At 43.2% G+C, this 22,567-nt stretch overlaps 1 protein-coding gene across 1 annotated transcript in view; it reads left to right on the forward strand.

Moving 5' to 3' along the window:
* Positions 1 to 953: 953 nt before the first annotated feature.
* Positions 954 to 22,567, forward strand: part of fam222aa (family with sequence similarity 222 member Aa) — a 46,048-nt gene continuing 24,434 nt past the window's right edge. The window contains exon 1 of the mRNA XM_086314252.1: positions 954 to 1,857. The gene's annotated coding sequence lies outside the window, so the exon portion shown is untranslated. The remainder of the gene's footprint in view (positions 1,858 to 22,567) is intronic.

A 22,567-nucleotide genomic window follows, 5' to 3' on the forward strand; every position in this document is an offset into this window, starting at 1 on the left:
GAAGAGGAAAAATACTAAGGGCTTCTGTCAGAGTAAACAGTCCACTTCCCCACTGTTGTAGTGACATTTTTTTTCTTTTTCTCTTCCCCCTTTTTTTCTTTTGGCAAAAATAGGTGTTTTGTGAGGTTTCCAGTGACTCATAAGCTTCTGGTGTCAGTGATGGAATTCTGCAAAGTTAAGCAGACAGTCACAGACATGTCATACTTTTTTAAAGATGTTCTTGCTGAAATGTGGGTAATTTAAAACGGGAAGCAACTGGAAATATGGGAATTTTGGTAGGAAAAAAGTGTTGTCTTAATATATCATGTAGAAAACAGCAAGCTCCATGCTTCCCGGGCTGTTGACGATCAGAAAAGAAGAGAACTTTGGATGTTTAAAATGAATTTTAAAAGATGTAACAGCTGTTCTATTAGATTTACAAAGCAATTTACAAAGCAATGGAGTTAAATAGCACTTGAAACGTTTACGTTTATGAACAGTGTAGTAATTTTAGCACACTGATCACACTTAATTTTATTCAAGCTGCATAACAATACTTAATTTCAGCTACAGGGGGGCCTTCCTGCAGCTTGAGGTCATTGTTGCTCAAGGGCACTTTAGAGATGCCTTCGGGTTTGAGCCCAGGTTTTCCAATAAAGCTGTTAACCTTTGACTGCTGGGGGGAATGGATGAAACCCTACAATGGATAAAAGAGTAATTACGATATTAATATGAATTCTGCTATGTTAAATTTATAATTACGTTTTCTTTATTATTATTATTTTTCTGCGTATAAACAACGTGGTTTCAGACGCCTAGACGCCGAGGATCTCTATGGTAACAGTCCTCAATTACCAATGATTGGCTAACCCGTGGGAATGTTTCTATTCCCTCAGTGCGGTGATTGGTCGGTGGGCGGTCTGTGCAGCCTGACAGTCTGCAGCGTTCCGGGTTATTGTCAGTCTCGGCAGCTCGGCAGAAGGGCAGGACCGCATCCCGGAGCTGCCAGAAGTAGCTAGCTCTTTATCCAGACGTAACCTTTTCCTGTTTGGTTAATATTACCAAAGAGAGCCTTTCGGGGCTTTGCCGTCAAGGTTACTCCACAGCCTCACCTGGAAATTTAAGTCTGAATCGAGAGGCAACACATCTCAGAGCGTCTGCCGACACCTCGGATAAAGTGACGGACGGAGCAGAGCCTGCTCTCCGGGATTTTACATCGCATCAGTTTAGGATATTCAGGCAGCTACTTTGGCCCAGCCTTGATCTCTTTCAGGGTACCTTCACACAATATTGCCTAGATGAAAACATTTGAATGATACATTTCTCATAAGGTCGTCAAAATTGAGCAGGCGGACCACGAAACCCATGCGTAACAGCGGGGGGATTTTTTTGGAATACTGCGTAGCCGCTAAACCTACCCAGTGTGTCGGTTAAGAGTTCTGCTATTTGGAGATATCTTCAAGCGAGAGGAAGATCAACCGGGACCCTGTACCTACTTTGATTCGGAGGCTAAACGGTGAAAACCCGAAGCACACTTGGTGCGCAATCCTTCTGAGGACGCTCTTGAAATTGCCGACCTGCGCTTTTGCCCTCGACAAAAATTGGCAGCCGAATCGAGAAAAAAAAGGCAAAGCTTATTAACTTTGCATGCTAGAGGCTAGAGTGTGGAATCTAATTTGCAGGGTTACCGCTACATTTGCATACCGTCGGAAGACGAGGATAAACTTAATCAACATTTGACATCGACAAAGCAGCATCTGGATTTTGGGGCAACAGAATGAATCCGTTTTAATTTGGACCGCAGAAGTATGAGGCAGATTGCTCAGTGAATGCTACGATCTGCATGGAGTTCTAGTGTACACTACGGAGCAATTTATGGTAAATATATTTTGCATGTCTGTCTCTCCCAGTCGTGTAGATTCTGAATGGTACGGGTCATTTATTTGTAACCATCATGGTAGTTTGTGTCAGAGCTTCGCTTCAATGTTTGGGGAGGATTGTCGCCGAAACAGAGAAACGCCTGAAAATAATGAATGTTTATAAAATGCCCCCCTCCTTTCCCCCCAGGATGCTGCCCACACGGTTGATGATGTCTCGGATTTAAACCCTTTGTTTGACCCATAGGAAGTGTTGTAAAAATCGACTTGTTAGAGAGCCGCTGCCGAATTGCTCGAGGAGCTGCTTTGATGTGTAATATTGGTCTTTTCAAGTATGGGTAGCAATTAAGTATATTGTCGAGGCCAGTGCACTGCAGGCAGGCATCACAGACACGGGGATGTGTGGCACTGGAAGAGTTGCGGCTCAGAGCAAAAGGTGCGAATTTCTCATCTGTACGCCCCCGTGCGTCACCGCGCACGGGTAGGGTAACTACAGTGCCTGCTGCAATTAGAGATTTTCACCCTGGTGTGTTAATGATACACAATCTCTGTCTTTTTTATTTTATTTTATTGTGTGCCTGTATGGTGTGACAGGCTTTCATAGAGAGACTCATAAAATTCACGAGCATGTGTGCCTAGCGCTGTAAAAGTTTTCACTTTATGCTCGGTGATATGGATGATCCTCAGTGCTGCACTAAGGTCGGGAGACAATTTGTCATTGTCCCGTGAATTCCACAGCTCACGTGCCCTCTGCGGCCCCAGCCTCTGGTGCAGCCAGAGGAAGTCTGAAAATTTGACTCGACTGTGAATTAGCTGATAAAGTTTGGATTGTTTCCCGTGAACTTTGAGCCTCGCTGGTTGCTGAGGTTGCTTTGCAATATTTAGTTCCATTGCTCGCATTGCACGTAAATGAGCCTCCACATTATGCTGACTGTGCAGTGAAAAAGCCACACACTGTATGTTTTATCATTAGACTACAAGCATCCTCAAATTCTTATCTTCCAGTCGTTCTCTCTCCAGCAGCCTTGCAGATAGGCAGCTTGCAGAATGTAATATGGGCCCCTACAGCAGGGCAGGCGCCCCCACAGTCAGGGCACCTGACATAGAGCCTTCCTGGCTGTATTGAATAAAACATCCAGTGATGTATGAGGCAGGAGCTGCACCCGAGGGGGCAGAACTGCCTCATTTACTTCCTCCACTCTGCGTCTATGACCTGCTGAGCAAATTGTGCTCATATTAGCTCTGCGGCTGCTCCTCACCTAAACAAATAGTCTCCCCAGCATAATGCTTGCCTTAACTCAACATGATGGTTGGACAAGGCAGGGGAGAGTGGAATGGCAGGGAAGCTTTAATATTTAGGTCACTGAATTACCTTTTTGAGATTGTAGTTGTTGTTCTGACTGCTTTTTTTGGCTTGCTTTTCGATTTTTCTTTTTTTGTAACACTGGAGCTTCAAGGGTCCCGCTGCCAGCTCAAGACTTGATCCACATTTCATTCCTCTCGCTTTCACCATGTTTGCTTTTGCTCTGCTTTCTCTGCGTTGGTAGCTGACAAAAGGATATCGGTGCTTTGTGGGCTCAAAGTTAATTTCACGTGTTTTCCACATTATTTTTTACTTGATCATAAAATGAAACGGGCGTAAGTCGCCAACTTGAGTAAAATGTAATCTCTTGTACTTAATTGAGCTGCCAACAGCTGGAAGGTAGTGAACATATTTGAGCAATGAGTTAACAGAAACACGCCAAAATAACCCTGAAATTTTATAAGTTTGGAACTCAAATAGCGTATCAGCTTGATTGATTGATTGCATTTGGGCTCCTTGCTGTATTCTTTGCTTATTAAAGTGCCTGCCTGGAGTGAATATGTGAGCTCCACTCATGAATATCGTTAAAGTCGCTGAAGTTTAATTTCCTGTGCTGTGTATTAATCTTTTTTAATCCCTGCATGGTTTGATTGTCTCAACACCTACCCAGAGGCACCAAAACTCATTTTGACAGTTAAGATGACTAAAATAGTGTGTGTGTGTGTGTGTGTGTGTGTGTGTGTGTGTGTGTGTGTGTGTGTGTGTGTGGGGGGGGGGGGGGGGGGGGGGAGAGAGAGCGCCTTACTCAAGATCTACTGACCCCTCAAGTGTCTAAGCTTATGTCCATTCTTGTGCGGACTTCATTACTGAAAGTGCAAATTAAATCTTTTTTTTTTTTAAATAGCTTTTTCCCACCAAGTCCAATTATAGAATAATACACTTTGGATGAAAACAAACATTAAATTCATCTTCTTTTCCTGCCAAAGAAAAGACAACAACTCTTACGTTAACTGATATCACAGGAAAGCACAAAGCTTCTTACCTGGAAACATCATCGGACCCTCAAAGCCACGTCAACAGCAGCTCATTAGGTACCTGATCAAAGTGTTTCATATCAGCGAAAGTCTATAACAGTTCTTGTTTTAACGCTTTTAACGCTTTTTCATGTTAAGCCAAACAACAGAAAATTTGCCCTTTCTTGTTCTTTGCAGTTTTACTTGTTTTGATATAAACTCTATTGTCCCTGTACAGAGATTTGTTTTGCACATCAGTACCTGGAACAGTAGTGACAGAACATGAAAAGGGAAACAGAAAACAAAAAGCATTACGTGGAAGTGGGGCTAGAGAAACAGAGACACCTTTCAGCAACTCTGCGTGAACAAATACAGGTGAAAAGTGATGTCCACTTTCCAGCAGACTTGGTGGCGTTGGTGGGACTTTGCAGGCAGGATTAATAAGAGTCCTTCTACTTAGCTATTTAGCACATTTGTGTGCAGGTAGCACCCCCATACACTGCTAGCTGTTAATGCTATCTAATCTATATCGCCCTTTTTTGTGACCATTATTATGACTATTTCAGCGCTTAAAGATTAACCTTCATGGTTATATTAGCTGTACTGAGGAAGTCAAATGAAATGAGTATTCTTCCCAGTGTGTCCACACTGTCATGGTTATAAATGCTGAACTACAGTAATCAAAAAATGAGAACAAGAAGAAGAAGAAATACTCATTTTATCAACCATATACTCCATAATACAGTATATGGTAGGAGAAAAACCTCTTCATGCTGCTAGCCTTGTAAAAACGAATGAAATCACAGCACTTTATACCTAATGACATCAACACTTGTGCGAAATGTGATGCCAGAGTGAGATTCCATTTATACATCATAAAGCATTAAGTGAGACGTGGTAGTAAATTTTAAATACAGTGCAAGCTTCTTGGTTTTATAAACAGGCGCTCTAGCGTTTACATGAAAGTTGATTTTGTGTGATGCAGAAGAACTACTCTAACATAAGTTACAGCAGTGTGATTGCGTGCACTCTTTCTGTGTTTCTGGTAAGGGTGTCGGTTCTCTGCCCACTGATCATTTTCACTTATTTTTGTGAGTTGTACCTGCTCACTACTCTGCTCATGAGACCTTGGCAGCTCCTCATCAGGGTTATCTGCAACCACTTAGCGCATGACGGACAGCAATGATCCTCCGACCTCCTCTCTCTTTTCCCCTCTCGCCCCTCCGTCAGGCAGAATGGAAGTCACGTCTCAGCAGGGCTCGAGGTTAATGTCTAGTCTTTCATTTCTAAAGGTTAGGGACACCCAGCCCATTTTATTTATTTCTTTTTTTGGCGCTTGTGCAATATCGTGAGCGGGAACTGTGCTGTTCAAACGTGGTTAATGAGTACAGTCATATGGCGAGCCAGAGTACTGTGCAGTTTATAGTTTGTTCCACAGCACAGGCAGTAAAGTGAGGGGTGGCATGCTCCTTGCAAAGACTTCTTGGGGGGAAGAAGGAGAATAAAGCAAATCTGACAAGCTCTCCAACAGCGAATTTGCTCTCCTTAAAAACAATGCCGCTCTTGCCTTCCTCATGGTCACATTGATTTGTTCTGGGTGACAGTGCAGGCTGCTGTGAAATCACCCCAGCGCCATTGATCTCAAGGAGAAGAGGAGGAGAGGGAATGAAAGGCTGGCGACAGAGAGCAACATGGGAAAATCCACAGCGTGCCCTCCTCAACCTTAAACAGTAATAAAATGAAGGCCTTGGTTACTATCAGATCAGCCCCTGCTGTACTTCTTCAGCCACTGTATCGCAGTCTAGTCGGTGCTTTGATTTGTTTTGGAGGCCCCTACATGCTGTTTGATTTGCTATTGTGCCTCGCCATGTTTCATATTATCAGCTGAACTCTTTATTGCCACTGTTTTCCATGCCAGAAGCAAGGCTGTTTTTTATCTCATGCAGGCCTCTGATTAATCTCTGCCTCTCTGCTGGTGTACTTTAATCTTGAATGGGAGATATCTGATTTTCCTCGGCTATTGAGGAAGATCAAACTTTAATGGAACAAGGAACTGCACATCATCCTAATCTCCATCTCTCCCTGCATTTTGGTTGACTGCTCTCCCTTGGGCTTTGTAGCTTTCTGCAGAAGCAGGAAATACATCAGACAGATAAGATGTTTTCTCTTCATGCTTTGGTAATTTATTCCCTGTTGACAATGGCCACCACTTTACATCTCTGCTGTTTGATTAGCTGGTTGAAGAAGCCGCGGGTAAAAACGTGGGGGAATTGATTGACGCTTACAAATGGTTGTCCTGTATGACCTAAATGTGTGAAACTTTTCTAGAGGCTTTAATTGGGGTTTCTTCACAGTTCAGTCCATCCACAGCCAAATGTGCTAGCCCTCTCTCTATTTATTGACACGCCAGAGAAGGGGGGCATGCGTAGCCTGAGGAGAGATATGTCAGCTGCATGGATGTATCCAGGTTCAATGCTTTTGATTACGCCACAGTCATTTCAGGAATTAGCTATTGACCGCTTTCCTTTTTTTTTTTTTTTTTTTTGTTTGGTCCGTTCTCTTCCTCCACCGTATCACTGAATAACGCTGTACATTATGCTGACCAGCATCCGGACTGCGACTGGCTTGGTGCATATTGTTGCAAATGGATAACACTTAAGGGGGTGTCACACCTCCCGCAGACGGCTTACGTCTGTGACAAAAAGAGGCTATTACCCAATTCTAAGGCGGTTGCTGTAAGGTAATGAAATTTCCACTGACTGGAGAAAACAATGTTGTCTGGTCTGCACTGTAATTGCAGAAGCCACCTCGCCATTTTCCCCGAGTTCAGCGTGAATGCAACACGATTTAATAAAACTCTGGAGATTTTTATCATTTATTGCCAGGCCTGGCAGCCGCATCAGGGAGAGTGAGCCGAGGCTTGCACAGATAAAACTCATTCAATTTACTTGTTGAATTTTAACCATGCGAGGCAGAGACCATTTGCAAAAGAGCCGCCATATGACCCGTAGGAGAATGTTTTTATAGGGATCATGCAGGTCAGCTATACTGTTAATATAAAACCACCATTCCTTTAATCTAAATGGCAGAGCACCCTGGAATTTCTGTCATTTTCTCTCCTGGTATTATTTGTGTCAAGAAAGGGTTGAAAATCCCTGGGATATTAGGCCCTGGGGCCAAAGAGCTTCTGTGTGCCTGCTTCCATTCACATACAAAAACACAGGAACATTGACATGAGGACATGTATGGACACACGCACACATACACACACTCCTAGCCCTGTTTTATTACCTCCTGCCTGCTGCTGGAATTGCTTTCCTCCCTCGAGTGAGCCAGGCAAAGCCGGCTTTATTGTGTTAACCTATTTGTGTGTCAAGAGCGATTGCAGCGTTCTTTATCTCTGTTTGTATTCGGACGGGGAGACGGCAGAGAGAGAGTGAGGGAGCAAGGAAGAGGGAGAGCCAGAGAGGGTGAGTGGCGGAGGAAAGAAGGGGAAGAGAAGGTGTTTGTGGTGTGGGCGAGGGGGGGTACACAGGAGCCAGGCAAGCCACCGGAGTTAGATGGATGGCCGGTCACCTCGCTCTCTACTCTGGAGGATAATGACTGGTTGCTTAGCAATGACCCACCCCCACCCACTTCCAGACTTGCATCCACAGTAATCACTTTTTTCCTCTAAAAGATTTCATATATAATTATAATGGGGCTTTTCATTTATTTAGCACAGTAGGGTGGAGGGTGTGAGCTGGAATTGGGGATTTTTGCGTGGTGGTGCTTATCGACTCCCGGCTTTTGTGCAATGCAAAATTGCACTTGCATTCATGTGTGTTTGTAGGAAAGTGTTTGTATGTGCTTTTGCTGTTGGAGTTTGGCCTGGATTACGACTAGGCCAAAGCTATATTTCCTGCCGCTGTACGACCTTTGACCGACATAATGCCACACTGGTGACGGTGCAGATGCACAAATACACAGACACACACTTTCATGTTTTCTGATGAGCGACCAGAAGCTATCAAGGGCTGCTTCATGTGAGCTCTTAGTTTTATTAACATTTTTTATTGAGTTGAACAAATTGCTGACCTTTTATGGTATAATGAAAGGTCTGGCCCGCTAAGGACAAATTCGAGCTTTGGCAGTGGTGACTGGCACCCGTCCCAGCTATTTAACTCATGATTTACAGCGTGTTTATTCAGCAGGTGACAACATTTAATACAGCGGAGTGTTTCCCAACATTTCAGCTCTTTTTTTTTCATCTGTTCTGTTTTTTCAGATCTTAGTCTGAAGCAGTTCTGTTGTAATAGATACAGTCTACTCGCACTGTTCTCTTGCAGGTTTGAATTTAGGTTACTGGATTTTTAAGTGGCAGAGTAATGGTGTAATATCTGAACATGACCCCCAATTTAAGCTGCCTTTCATCACCAGCAGCCTCGGTGTTGGCACAAATTCCAGAGTCCTTTAAATTATCTGCCAGTTATTCTCTCTGTTTCTGTTTCTTTCTTCTTTTTTTAATCTTCCCAGTTTTTTTTTTTCTTTCCTTTCCTCTTTCATGAGATTTGAATCATTTGAACACGCCTGTGAAGTTCATATTAAACTTTTACTTGTTTATGATGATAAAAAGTCACGGCTGCTTAAACAGACCTTGTGGATCAAATTAAATGCTTTGTCTTGCGCTCGCGTAGCCAGTTGGTGGTGTATTTGTTCATTTCTGGATTGACGTATTATATCTACACTTAAAAAAAAAAAAATCTGTTTTGTTATTGGAGCTTCTTTATAGATCGTCAGCCGCGTCTGATATTTGCCCATCTGTGCTCTTTCTCCATATCCTCTTCGGTGCCATCTTTTCTTATCCGGGCTCATGCACCAATGCTAAAATTGACAGCTTCGTATGTCCTGGGAACTTCATACAGATAAACTAAACATACATCCCTATCCTCCCCCTCAATCTCAGTGCCATGCTTCTGTAGCTGCATCTATAGAACAGCTGTCCAGCTGTCACGGCAGCCCACCAGTCAGCCGCTCTCCAAGGCAACATCTGTAGAGACTGAACACACAAGGGCAGCCTGCCGTTCCCCGCTTGTCCCCGAAGACCGTGGAAGTGTGTCAGGCCTTTTGGCTACACATTACCGCTGACCACATCAACCGTATCACTGGGTTTTGATTGAATGTCATCTGCTTCTGTGCCACTTAAATGAGCTCTGCGAGGCTTCAGACTGTTGTATTATTTTTTTCTTTGTCAGTGACTTACAGTGATCTGCCGCTGAAGCTTCCTGTTGTCACAACAGTAGTTAAAAACAAAACACGTGACTGTGCAGCCCAAAAAACCTGAAAAGCGACTCTGCATTATTGTATCCATTAATAGTCATCTGCCTCCGCATGTATGTGTGTGTGAGTTCTTGTGCACACGTGTGCGTGCGTGTGTGTGTAAACAAAATCCCAGCGAACAAGGTGCAATGGCCTGGAACTGACGAGAACCCACTGGGAGAGTCTCTCCTTGATGTAGACCCCCCCCACTCCCGCTTCCCCTCCTCATTCTCTACCATCTTTCCCTCTTGGCATCAGAGCACGATGGCGAGGCAGGCGGGGGTGGGGGGGGGGACGCACAGAGCCATGTGAGTGGGGAGATGAACAGATCTGCGGTCCCCTCTGTCAGCCACAAACTAGGATCAGGGAGATCGTGTGGAACTCTCTCCTGGGATGAGCAAAGGGAAGAAGGGAGAAAACAGCTGTTAAGTGTTTTTCTCTCACTTCTTCACCAGCTCACTTGTGTTTTTCCCTACTCTGTCATTTCCTCTAAGGCTGTCATTAGCTTCTGTTACACGGGTTTTAAATAACTTTTTGAACAGTTAGGGGCATTTGATAACAGAGGTTCTGTGTATCTCTGTGTGTCTGTGTGGTTATAGATGTGCCTTGTACGTTGTGTGATATGACCTCCAAGTATTGTTTTTTTGTTTTTTTTTTTATTTAATTTTTTTTAATGGGTTTGTTGCACAGAATGTAAATAAAAGATGGACATAGTCTCTGGGTCTGAAAAGTGAGGCCAATGCAGAGTTGCTCTAACTCTACGTTCTTTCTAATGGCCAGCAGGGGGCGACTTCTTGGGGTGGAAAAAGAAGTCTGTTTGTATAAAGTCTGTGGGTAAACAAACCGACTTCTCACTTGATCTGTGACCATGATTAGCAGTTTTCCAGCTGTTTTTTGGTGTCAGTCGCTGGTTTCAAATCTTATTTATACAAGAAGATGTGAATTTTATACGTTACGGCTCCGTTATACTTAGCGTGCTTTAACGTCAAGTTTATGCTTTATGGTGGCCAGCAGTGTCCCTGGATTTTTCAGTCAGATCCACACCTTATATGTAATATCTGATTTCAAAAAAATGATATGATCAGCATTTAGGGAGTGCACAAACCAGTGGCCTTGTTCATCTTTTTTTATACAGTCTATGCTTATCGTCAGAGGTCGAAAATCCTCGAGACACACAGACAATGCAAATGTACACATTTTGAAAGTGTGCTAATTGTTCCTATAGCTCTTCTGGAGTGTTTTAGGAACTATTAAGGATTTGATTTCTTTATCATCACTCTTGGTAGCTGGGGGCCTCTCAGGCATACTGTGCCTCTCCCCACAGACAGCTGCGGAGTCATACAGTCTGTGGGCGAAGTTTGATAGATCCTGTTTACTGGAGCTGAGAGAATGCCGGGGTATCTCAAATTAAGTGTCACTTAAAGCTTGTCATTTAGTCAGCTTTCCATTTTGTTCCCCCATCTCTAGTGGCAGCACTGTGCTGCCAATTGTAACAGGGATTGAGAGGAAGACATTTGGTGATTACACATTCTGTCATGATTGAGGGGTGAAGCCAGCAACTCGATGCAAAACCAAATTCCATATGGCTGCAGTGAAATCTCTGCACCCATAGTGAGTTACTCTGAAGCAGCCCCCGTCCTGATGACAGCGAAATCGCCTGCTCATGACTTATCGTTTTATCATTTAAATTTACCCCATTGATGCTCGCTGCTGTGATTGACAGCTGGGCTTGAAAGCCACAGCTATCTCAATTGAGCTCCAGCAGCCAGTTGGTAACCGTGACAATGGTCTCTCCTCTTTCCCTTGTTTTCACACATTTTCTGCTGTCACAGAAACCTCACTGATTGCTTCTCTGCCAAGACAGCATCCTATTAATCTTTTAAATAAGGGCCGCAGCCCAGCAGTATTGTTTGTAGAAAACCAAGAGGACCTTGTGAGACCACACTGAAAAGGGAAAGGGGGCAACAGTGCTGAATCTGTCTCACTGTGGCAGGAAAGCAGAGCCTCCTTAAAACCTACAATATTAGAACTCTAATAGGTGCTGCGGAGATGGATGATCCCGAGGTCTGAATATAGATAACGCTCTCTGGACCCACCTGATAACTCTGTGGGCTCTGTTGTCTTCTGCCTCTTTCAGCTTCGCTCTCCAGGTGCATTCTGTGCTTTCATCTACATTGTGGCACTCTGAATAAAAGCCTCTGTGTTTATGGCCATTTTCTTTTTCTATGCGCTTATTGATCCTTTCCAGCATGGTTGGAATAGTCTTTATTTTTTTCAATTCTGGGCTCAAATAGCATAACAGCAGCATATTCTGAAATGGCAACCCATTGATGTATTGTGATGTGACCTAGCGAAGGTAGAATAACAGTTCAGCCCTTTGTCCCAGTGTACTTAGCTGACAATTTGTTTGAAGGAGACGCAAACATGAATGAAATTGTGGCCTCCTTGCAATGTATGTTTCTTGCCACCAAGAAAACGCTCTCTCTCACCTCTGTCTTCAAATGGCTTTCTGCACTCTGATTTCATGGACTTAGGCTTTTGTGTTTAATTAGGTGCGATTTGTGAACATCCCGAGTGATAGGAAGTCTTCTTTTTTCTTCTTCTTTTTTTTGCACTTTCTTGTCAAGTGGATGTTAATGGAGAATTGCTGCAATGCTCTTGACACCCTCTGCTTTATAATGAGTTCCTTCCTGTGCAAAATGGCCCCATAAACCAAACCTTTCAAGGATGAGGAGCATGTGGCAGCAGTATTTTGGCTTCTCTCTCCCTCAGAAATGTTCATGCCATATAAAAGAGACTGAAATTGTGGGATCACTGTATACCTTGATTGTGTCTTTGTCTCTGCTCCAGTCATAGAAATCCAGCGAGGCAGTGCAACCTAGCTGACTAATTGACTTCCAGGTCAGAGCAAAATAATAGCCAGAGTTCTGGTCAATGAAAATGGATATACTTTCCCCTGTAAAGCAAGCCACGAGTGCTTTGTTCTGATCTGTGTGGTCATGCACCTGTGCATGCACGCACACATGAGCGATTCAGCATGTAGCTATTCATAGTTTTCCTCTGTGGTTCACACAGTTAACTCGGTACATTTGAAAAGCACACACACACAAAACATTAATAAATTCAGAGCACTTTAGTGTCACTATTTATATAAGCTTTAGTCTGGAACTTTGATCTTATGTGATGCTTCTGTGAGAAAATTGAGAGCTTGAACAATAAGGAATAGTTGAATAGAAGTGTTTGCTTTTTAATTGTGTGCTTTCAAAACTAGAAAGCTCTCTGACCCACTTTTGTAATACTTGACACGAACTTTAAAAGTATACACATTAGTATTTTATGGAAAAAAATGTCTTCGGGGCACTTCAATCGTTTTCTCGCCTTTCTGTCTATAAAGCATCATTGCACTGAGTTTTTTTTTTTCTGTATTTCCTTTTCTTTTTTGATCAAAAATGAGGTCCGCTTTTCTTTACGCGTGGCTGTGTTTGCAACGAGATGAGCGAGTATAAGTGCGAGTCCTTGGAATGTATGTTAAACTGTAAGTCTGTGTTTTTTTCTGAACAGGCAAATGTGTGTGCATAGGGATGTCTTTTTGTTCTTGTTTGCAGGTTAAACACAAACACTGCTGTCCCAGATTCACACGCAATCCTCCTCCACCTGAGCCTGATCCCCGGGAACTTGGTGACTTGCACGTAGCCGCGAGCCTCCTCCCCTCTGTCCGTTACCCCAAAAGATTCTCAGTTCCTCCGGTTTCAAAGCGCTCGCATAGCTCAACTGTGTCGAAGCACGCCCCTCCTCCCTGACCCCTCCTCCTGGAGACGGCACTCTTGACCTGCTGCCCCATTGTTTCCAGCGGGGATGGATGGGGAGCCGCCTCTGCTGCCGCGATCCTTCACTCAATAGCAGCTCCATCTGTTGACTGCGTGACTCTGGGTTACAAGCGGGGATTTTGCTCCGTCTGTGAAGGGTGTGAAAAGAGCTATCTCAGGGGGGCTTCCTGAATGGAGTTTTAAAACTGCAGACGAAGGGTGTTGCGATGCCTCTCACAACCCCACCCTTCTCCCCTTCACCTCTCCACCCATCGTCAGCCCAACACAGCCAGCTGGGTGTGTGCAGGATGAGAGGCCTTCATTGTGCCTGTTCACAGGCCCCAAGGCAACAGGGTCACCTTGTCCCCAAACAAATGCTGCCCTCAGTGGGATTATTGGCACTGTTCGTCTGTGTTTCCGTGTGTGTGTGTGTGCTTGCATGTAAAGGGGGAGTAGGTATTTGAGTAAAAGAACGCGTCATCGGGAAGAGGGCAAAGGCCTTGGCTATGAGCACATTTATCTAACATCTCTGCCTTTCACATCAAGACCTATTCAGTGCAACCCGTCTGCATCAGGTTTTCAAAGGACATCACCGATAAAGAAACACTCTGGGCTGCTTTGCTGCTCTCAGTGCACTCCATAAGCATTTAGACCAACAAAGCTGCTCATGTAATGTTCTGTTTCTCTTGTATATTCAGCTTAGAGAGACAGAATCTATTTTTTTTTTTTTTTTTTTAAGGTTTGGAAACATGAAATGGTGCAAGAGTACTGCTTTGGGCTTTCGGGCATGGTCTGTTCTGCAGTTCATCCTCTTTAACGGAGGGTATTTGTGAACAAAAACGAAATGTGTGGCTTCGGTAATTAATGGTAAAATTGCATTCTGCCAGACGTTTGTGCTGAGGTCTTCTGTCTTTCTGTGTGGGAGTTGTTATTTGGCATTTCCACTTAAGTGAAAGAGGAAATGCCCGGTGGGATCCTCTTCTTTCTCCTGAAGAAGATTCTCATTAACTTAAAAAAAAAAAATCCTTCTGGATGTGTTTTTCTTTTTAAGTCTTTTATTACAATACAGGTCCAATCATAGTATTTGTCACATCTATGCATTCTGTAAGGTTCTTTTCTGTTGACTTGCAGTTTGGTTCAGTTAACTCTTTCTTTTGCCCCTATCACACAGGGACAAAAAAAAAGTGCTGAAGTACTCAAAAAGTTCTGAAGAGGCACAGCCAAGCATCTTCCCCCCTAGTCTCCTGTTCTTTCCCCTGTCACAGAGCCACAGATCAGCTTCATCACCTAGAGCCCTCAGGTAACACAGCATGTCCTTAACACACCTTTACTTCAGTTAAGATGATTAAAGCAGCACAGTCCCTCTCCTCGTGCCTTCTACGCATGTGTTACACTCCCAGACTTCCCCTCGCAGAAGACAAAGTGAGCAACAGTATCAGACTGAGAAGCGCGCGGGTGGTTCGGGCATGGAGCCCCCTCAACCAGAAGAGACGGAACTAAAGGAGGGGGGGGTTGTCGAGTGGAATGAGTGGAGGTGGAAAAGTGCAGTGACAGCAGAACGAATAAATTGAAAAATTCTCTCATTGTAAATTGTCTATTGCTCGTGACAAACGATCTGATAGGCGAGCGGCCCGGGTTTCCGACGCATCCGTCCCAATAGAGCTGTGAATAACTGGTCTATCTCCACACTGCTTAGCACTGGCCCCTCACTTAATAATTCATACAGTGTGAAATATTTTCCCCAGTACAGATATGCCAAAGAGCTGCCGCTAGCATGCGGGGGCGGTGAGGAGGGTGTCCCTGTGGTGCTAATTTGGGGACTGGTGACGTGCATAGATTTCTAAGGGGGCTTTAGTTTGGAGGCGATGTCTCAGACACATTTGTTCTCCTGTATGCTCTGTCTGCTATTGGAAGGAGCCGAGCTAGAGATGTAGAGAGTGAGAGAGCGCAGATGACATTTAACTTGTGGCTGATCTGCCTGCGACGAGGAACAGAGAGGGGAAATACATTTCCATTTACGCTGACTGAACACAGTTATCAGTGACTGTGGGGACAAAGGGAGGTTGTAAACCTGCTAAGTAGTTTTTGCTGTTTGCCCTGGTGAGTGTTGTGGTCACATCTTTGGCAGCAGGTGTCTGTGGACACCTGGTTCATGTCTCCAGTTTCCTTCAAGTGACTCCCCCTGCCTCAGGCTGCTTCAGGAGCTCAGCAGCCAAGAGTATCTCTCGTGGTCCCTGACCTTATTGTGCCCTTCCCTCAGAGGTCGCGCCATCGTTTTCACAGCGACAGTGAAACCAAAGCTGTAAAAGCCTCGCTCACATGCACGCTGCGATGTGTGTGCAGATGTGTGCTTGCATGCAATAGTGTCATATAGCCATGCACTTTTTGTGCAACAGTGTTTTGTGCTTTCGTCTAACTCGTTCTGCAGCTTAGCCCTGTACAAACTGGGTTTTTATGGTCCGCATTCAGGCCCTGATACCAATTATGCAAACTATTAAAAATTTAAGGAGGACAGTCTTTTATAATTTAATCCTAAAGTAATAGATTCTATTAAAAATGCATGAGAGGAGCTTTATAGATGGAGCTAGAATTAGTGTCTATCAAAGACTCCAGTCAAGGATGCAGGGGGAATGGGCAGCAGGAGTGGTGGTATTGCCTCATTATTCAAATAGGATATGATTACCATAGAGCAGGAGTCCCTCAGAGCTGAAGCAGAGCTCTCTGGCTACTGTGATCACTAACAGGAGGAGTCCAGCTCCTCGATGGAGGTCTCTGCTTTTCTGGCTAAATGAAAGCGGTTTTAGATTTCCTGTTTTAACTTTCACAAATGAAATTTGAGCTTGTTAACTCGAGCGTACTGCCACCGAAATACTTTTCATCTTACTAGGTGTCTTCACCCTGTTGATTCACTTCAGATTGTTTCTTGTCTGTACTGAAAGCATACAAAAGGTATTCAAGCATAAAAACAAGAAAGCTACAGGGTTGTAGCTCTTCTTCACTAGAGACAATGAAGTCTTATGCAATGCAGTTCAGCAGCTCCACCCTTAAGTCTACTTTTACACTTTTTTGATGTAGCCCAACACCTGAGCTAGACTACATTGTTCCTTATATGCTTTCAGCCCGGTTAATGTGAGGGGTGCAACATAATAGAGTCTCCAGACAAATTTATGGTAGAGCTGTTGCATTAGATTTCACAGGTGTACCTAATAAAGTTTCTGCTGAGTGTAATAAAGCTTTTATTGTTGCTTATACTCCTTTGTTTACCCTGCAGAGCCTCCTAAACAGCAAACTAAAGAAGTATCAGTTTGTGTTTTGTTTCCTTTTCTGTTTTTTTGTTACGTTTTTAAAAGAAGGAAGCCACATTTGCGGCGTTGAATTTTTCAGGGCTAAATTTCCCCTTGTTTTATAATGCGCCTCGTACTACCCCGGCAGTGCAGCGAGCTCAATCGTTTTCCTGCATCATCAGGTTTATGGAGTACAGATAGCGGTTGAATTTCACTCTGTTGTCATTGTGATTTGCTTCGATAATTACAGCCGGAGAACTGCTGCGGTTCGGATACGGTAACAGCCTCCCGAAAAAGCTCAGTGGTTATTAATGTTCTCCAAGACGTGGATTGAAAAAGCCAATAAAAATTGGAATCCTCATGAAGCTTATATGGATTTTAAGTTCTGCCTCAGAGGTAAATTCCTCGCCTTTCTGATGTAATGGTTGCCTGTTTATGGAATAAATCCAACTGGCTTAATCGATCATCTCCGTGGAAAGGTCAAGTGGAGAAGCTGTGGTGTTTGAAGTGCTTATATCCCATGGAGGAGTGCCAGAAATGTGACACCTCCTTATGAGTGGGTGGTGGAGTGCAGATTAGTGACGGACAGGGTGGCCCAGGGGGATGATTTAGGGAGATTCAGCTCTAAATACTCTGTGTATATCAGAGAGAGAAACTATAAGCTGCCTTTCCCACAATCCCCATTTTCAACAGAAAAGCATATTAGTAGATTAAAAGAGAAATTTTGAAAAAGACTAGACTGAGAGAGAGACACAGAGAGAGAAAAGGAAACAAGGTGGCCACAGCTGGTGCTGAAAGGTGAACAAAAGTTTGGTTTTAACCTCCTGTCCACGCTTTTTGTTTAATGCTGCTTGAAGTTACCAGTTGGTTTCATCCCTCCACAGTCTAATCTAATCTGGAGTGGGTGGCTGTGGGCAGCATCTGTGCTCCAAGTTGAAATAGGGCTTTCTCACTGCCTAATCCTCTATCCAGGGATCACTCAGTAGGGTGAAGACAATTACCAGCCTGCTTTCTCATGCTAATGGAATCTCTAACTAGATCTTACGGAAAGACGGGAAAAAATAGACGGAGGAAGAAGAGAAGCGGGGACAATGGCGCAGAAAGATGACCTAACTAAAATGGGTTTTTAGATTACCATTTAATTATTGATAGAGACCCAGTTGTAAGGCCTAAGGTCAGGATTTGGAAAGCCTTTTCCAAGAAAGGAGACAGATTGGGACTCTATTCCGGTTTGTGTTAGGTCACAAAGTTGCTGAGACGGTACTGATGTCAGCGACATATCCGCAGCTCTGTGCCATAGTCTGGCTTTCACCCTTTTTATCACATGCCTCCAGCAAGGTGTCTGGAGTGGTTTTAAATTGCATTAATATGCAGGAATTTATAGATTGCCTCCCTTGGCATTTCTGCAGGGAGGGGAAGAGAGTATTACAGTCTCCATCTGCACTAATTACTGGGTCTTGGCAGTGTTACCTGTCTCTTGTGAAGGACAAACCACGGCACCAAGCAGTAACACAGAGAGCAGAAGGAGCTCATCTGCTGGGGAGTCTTCAAGAAGAGGGATGTCTCTGGGGCCTTTTTACTCTGATATGTTTGATGTGTTGGGAGCCTTGACTACCATAAAATAAAAAAAAATCTCTGCCAGCAACATCAATAAACTAAATGACTTCGTCTAACTTCCTTCATCCAGAGCTGAGAGAGAAGCGCTAACAGGCTTTACACCTGATTGGAGCGATAGCTGCATGCTTGTGCAAACTGTTGTAGTTAAATATATCGCCTGTTAATCCTAGTGAAAACTTAAATGGGCTCTCTCCAGCGTGTCAGGAGAAGTCATGGCAGCTCAGGGAGAAATCTTAACAGATGTACTACAGTCGTGTTCTCGTTGAAGTGCAGTCCTAAAACCTGAAACAGAATGCAAGTGTTTGGTCTGCTAAATAAAATCACAGAGGAAGAAGAAGTCAGCCTGCATGAGTGCTGCTAACTCTGCCATCGGCTCACAGCACAGTACGTTATTAGGCTACTCTTGTTGAGCAAAGAGTCTAAATTTTTAAATCATTACAATCTGCAATCAGCATCTTGCCTGTGAAAACAGCACAGGGATCAGTGCTTGGCACCTCAGGTTGCTCACTTACTCCCAGGTTGCCAACTTTCTGCATCAAACCTGCTTGCAGTGCTTCCTCAGCTTCCTGTGGGTTTCTCAGGTTTCTGTATTTGTTTGTCAGCCTGTCAGAAAGACTTCTTGGATCGCTGCTGCATGAACATCTTGCTGATGTTTGTGCCATCTGTGCCTTTAGCCAGCAGGTGATTACCAACCACAGACTCACCTCCCACTCTGTCCAATTGGATTCCCTTTGCTGGCATGGTCTGGGCCAGCTTCGAGAGGGAAAAAGATGACAACAGCTGGATGGCACACATTATGGAGTAAAAGAGAGACTGCTGAGCCTCAGCGATATAAACTGCAATACGGAGAAAATATGTGGCAAAAACTGCCTGTTTCCTTTTCCAAACTAGCTGTGAGCACTCGTGTCATCCTCTCTTTTAAAGTCTTTAATATCCAGCAGAGCAAAAATGGCTTTGTCACACTTGAGATATATCAAATGAGATCAGTGTCAACATTTCAACGGTGCACTATTTGATTGCCTTGTGGGCTTCAAAACACGCTAATGTTATGCATGACTTAGTATTGGATCTGTGACACCCTCCAGTGAAAGACAGCGGAGTTGTCCTTTGGACCATGGGAATTGGGGTCACCTTAGGCCCTGCAGAGAGAGTGATATTTGGAGTCGGAGAAGAAATCACACTGTTTGAATTTAATTATATTCCATTGATTTATTGAACACCCATTAATAAGCATACATTCTGAGGCAGGGCCGTTTTGCATGAAGGTTCTCTCTCTCGCTCGTTCCCTCTCCGTCTTGCCTCTCGCCTGCTCACTCCATTTCATCATAAATTGACATAAGCCTTTCTTTGAAGTTCAGGAGCCAAGCTGAGGAATGACAGCACAACAAACAATGAACAAAACGCAGAAAAGACAATGAACATTTGAATATTCAAGTGAGCCACTATAGGATGGTTAGAAAGGGGGGAAAAAAGAGCCCTTGTTTTATTGTTGTTGTGTTAAGCCATGAATGGACCTGTCTGGGACAATAAAGGATTGTGTCACATTGGGATAAGAAATTTTGCAACATCAACAATGCTTTACAAACAGTGTGTAATAAGGTTTATGGAGGAAAACAGAAATCCCAGCATTAAAACCAAAAAAATCGTTGTTTTTTTCACATATTGCTGAAGTTAGCAGGGAGGGAGCTGGTTTATATTTGGACATGCTTCCTGGGTTTTGCATGGAGAAGCATTCTGTTTGTTTGTTTTGGATTGATATGCAGTTTGAATGTGTGATTAAACTTTAGTTAATTAAAGATCATCCATTTCAGTTGCCCTGTGTTTTTCAGGATCAACTTTACAGTCGGCCTCTACATTGTTCGATAATCATTTAGCTGGGTCTGTGTGTGAAAGTGGTATGAAACAACAACTGATCCTTTTGCTTTGTAAAACAATATAACAAAAAACAACAACGGCTGAGACAATAAGCGGGGAACAGGATGTGTTTCCACTGTGGTTTGTCTGACAATCTTAAGCCACACTCTCATTGCTCAAAGTCCCCCACAGGCTTGAGCAGGAGCGCAGGGACTCTGTCATTTTGGAAGAGTACATTGGTTGAAATGAATGAGGGCAGATTCCCGGTCGGCTATTAGTGCAAAGGACGCTTTTCTAAAGGCTAAAACGGTATTCCGTTTGTACTGTTGTTTACACAAAATAAACAAACCCTTCAATCAACACAAACTCTTACTGTTTGATCAGTAAGCACGGTCAGAATTCGTTAAACTCAAATTATGCCCAAAATTACAGTTCCTGTGTAGTAAAATGTTAAATTGAATAAAATCTGTTCAAATGAAATGTATCTGATTGGTATATATTCACATTTCCCTTAATGATTTATTATTTGAATACATTAACCGTTGATTAGATATATTTCAGTTACATTTTACTCATGTTTATCGAGGCTGAAGAAACTGTCTCAGCTCTCAGGCCTGTTGAAAAGAAAACCGTTTCGCAAGTTGGCAGACTCTGTCAAGAACAATGTCCTTAACCCCTCGGTGCTCAAGGCCCCTTCACTGTCACATGTGATGTGAAGGTCATACTCATCGTGCTTGGCTTGCTGTAACAGCTCCGCGGTGATCACTCATTCTGTAGGTGTAAAAAGAGCAGTAATGTTAAGCCTTACATGACTAATGCTTTGGTAAGTCCCACCGAAAGCTGCACAGGTAATACCTCTGAGAACTGGAGACTGATTGCTTCCTAGTACTGCGGCGCACTATACATTGTTGTCCTCACTAGCTCGGATTGGCCGTGCTTTACAATGTTTCGGATATGTGGGGACATTTTTTATTTCGAAACCTTACCAGGCAGCGGAGCATCTTATGAACTCCATGTGCAGGAACAGCTGCAGGTGCAAAGAGTGAGCCGAACTATGCGAGCTGGTCTGCTCGCGGCAACAACAAACAAATAAATAACTAAATATAAGAATTAAATTCTTGATTAGAGAAGAATTCCCACTAGAAATAAGTCTAATTATCTGCCAGTACAGATGCTTTAGCAAGGTTTCTTGAAACAAGAAAAAATATGTAGGCTTCAGAAAAGTGAGATTAGTGATATAACAATTCAAGTCAATACAAAGCACTGGCATGCATCCCAAGCACTGTATTAAGTCAAATAAATGTAAGATGAATGTCAGTTATTTTATTGACGGTTACTTTCTTTTATGAGAGTGAAAATCTCTTGAAACCGGAGATTTTCTCTGTGAGGTGTAAGTGAAAAACAACACATTATAGCAAGTGATCAGGGATCAAACCGCCAACCCTACAGTTAGTGAATAAATCTCTCTACAAGAGTGTAATATACCGTGTTGCAATCAATACAATGTTACCGTCTTTAATGTGACAAGTGTGGAGTGCATTATAGCGAAGAACAAAAGTTGTGAGGGGGGATCAATACCGTCCAACACTGTAACATGAATTATTGTCAGAATTATGGTAAAAAGTCCATCTATAAAACGATGCCTTCCTTTGAGCATTTGGTCTGTTGTTGATTATATTGTTTCACATCTCATCTTTGAGTTGATGTATGTTTAAAGGCTAGTGGATCCTCTTATCCAGAAATGTTAAATATTTATGTTTTAAGATAAAACAACCTTGATGATTTTGTTAAAAAATAGAAAATAATAACGATACTGGGTAAGGTTTTTGAGGGAGCGTGTTGCCTTTTGCAAATTAATGTGCTGATGTTGACACAACACCAGTATTTCGAATACTAATGTGACTTACCAAATCAAGTGTGATTATTAAGCAATTACTATGAGGGAGGCACAAAACAAGTTCTCGCAGCTAAAAACAGTCTGAAAAGACAAATGAAGCTTCATGTGCATGCAAAATGACTAAACGGGATTTGCCAAATAAGTCAGGAAAATAGACACATTCTTAAAAAAGTCTTAATAATCTTTTACAGCCTGCTATGTAATATTCTCAGAACAAGATCAGGAAGAATTTACAGCTTGATTATAAGATTGCACGGCTTGGTTAGATCTCATACTTATAATAATTGACATTAAACCCAGCAAATGGTAAACATTAACAACCTCTAGGCAGGTGTCTGTCAGTGCACCTTCCTAGAATAGGAGCGCAAACTGGTGGAAACACTGCCTGACAAGTCAACTTGAACCACCTTCAGATTTTACTCTCGTATTGCAGTTCATTTGGAGAAATGAGAGTATTTTTAATATGTCCACTCATAACTGGTTTAAATGCTCCTTAGTCTGTGTGGACATACATTTACTATCTTCTGAACTTCAGTCTCTTTTCCTCTTTTTTAAACACTGGAGTTTAGTTGCCACGTAACAGCTCAATGCTTCGTGAGGCTGTTATTTAGCACTAATGAAACGTAGCTCAGCACAAAG

This window comes from Aulonocara sp. 'chitande type north' Nkhata Bay, linkage group LG12, assembly GCF_057382095.1.
Source record: "Aulonocara sp. 'chitande type north' Nkhata Bay isolate Kocher_YH1m ecotype deep benthic linkage group LG12, A_spYH_male_GT1.1, whole genome shotgun sequence".
Lineage (NCBI taxonomy): Eukaryota > Metazoa > Chordata > Actinopteri > Cichliformes > Cichlidae > Aulonocara > Aulonocara sp. 'chitande type north' Nkhata Bay.